The following is a 1,408-nucleotide window of genomic DNA, read 5'->3' as shown; positions in this document are numbered from 1 at the left end:
TTGAAAAATTTTTTAACTCATTTAGCAATATTTTCAAATATGAGTAAGGAAAAACGGCACAAGTAGTAATGTTTACATTTTTAGAAAACTATTAACTCAGTGGATTTGGAGGAGAAAAATTACTATACAGTATTATTGCACTCCACGAATGTGCAGAATTCCAAAATGTGCCAGCACTAAAAACTGTCTTGCATTGAGGTTTTCCACGAGGTACAACGAGCCTGCTAAGAAACATCTGGTCTGTACTAATAGTTTGCTGTCTTCAGTACAGGCCTTCATAATATCAGTTACGCTGTTCTTGCAAAAATCCCGTAATGTAAAAGAGTTTTCAGTGCTGATAGCTGGGGCTATGATCTATGATGTGGGATTGAATCCATATGGGCATTGAGCTTCATTTCATTGTCAAGAATTTGAACAAGCTGTTGCATGGATGGAAGGTGACCAGATTCCAGCTTAGACCATACAGGTACATCATTCAAAGTTATTTCAAATGCACCTGTTGACATACACTGGTTCTCAATCATGTTGCTCAAGAAGAAAACCATCATACATGCATAGACCTTATTTTCCTGGCCCCACTGCCAGATGCTAGGAGTTCGCATGCCAAAGAAAGCAAAAGGATCCTTGCCAACAATTATTAAGCCTCTTAAAACTAGTTTGAAGATTGATAGGAAAGATGCTATGTGTCTATATATTGGTTGAGGGAGGTAATTCTCTCCTTCAATGAGGATGTCTGGGTACCGCTGGCTGATAACCCGCATGTACTCCTCAAACACCCGCCTATAACCTCAGGAAACACAAATCTGGAACTTGAGCAGAGGGCCAGTGGCATACTGCATCTTTAATCTCTTGCTAGGCACACCACCCAGATTGGATGAAGCATCTCTCTGGACCAGCGTGGACGCCGCCACCAGGAGTAATAGCAAAAGCCTCATCTTACTCTAGCCAGCCACTTCAGTCGCACTCAGACTAAGACTGAAGCCAGCCAAGGCCCAGCAGGAGCTGGGCCCTCTTTGCTTTCTTAGCAAAGATCAAATTTGCAACCTAGTTAGTTAAGTGCTCTTAAAATGAATCAAACAGGCCATCGAATTTTGGAGGTGTGCTTTACAAGAGGATACTCCAACCCACTGAGCCCACCAAGCAAGGCAGCACCTTAATTCCTTATGTTTCCTTTAGGAGAGTACATTAGTATAACTCAGCATTTGTGGGGTCCCAAACTTTCTGTGCTTTGGAAGGCACATAATAATGGCAGAAAATCACTCTTTGTGCAATATTGGCTTATTTTGAACTAGTGGGCCTGTGCACGAAATTCGTGCACATTAAAAGGGAGGCCCAGAGTCAAGTCCCCACCCACCCACTTGCACCTAAAAATCACATTAGACCCAGACCTGGCTGCCCACTCCCCACC

The 1,408-nt window shown here is 42.9% G+C and overlaps 1 pseudogene; it reads right to left on the bottom strand.

Moving 5' to 3' along the window:
- Nucleotides 1–326: 326 nt before the first annotated feature.
- Nucleotides 327–935, bottom strand: LOC129148503 (thioredoxin reductase-like selenoprotein T; annotated as a pseudogene).
- Between the last annotated feature and the right edge of the window lie 473 nt (nucleotides 936–1,408).

This window comes from Eptesicus fuscus, unplaced genomic scaffold (genome assembly GCF_027574615.1).
Source record: "Eptesicus fuscus isolate TK198812 unplaced genomic scaffold, DD_ASM_mEF_20220401 scaffold_68, whole genome shotgun sequence".
In the NCBI taxonomy this organism is placed as follows: domain Eukaryota; kingdom Metazoa; phylum Chordata; class Mammalia; order Chiroptera; family Vespertilionidae; genus Eptesicus; species Eptesicus fuscus.
The sequence above is the reverse complement of the archived record's forward strand: the minus strand, read 5'-3'. Positions and strand labels throughout refer to the sequence as shown.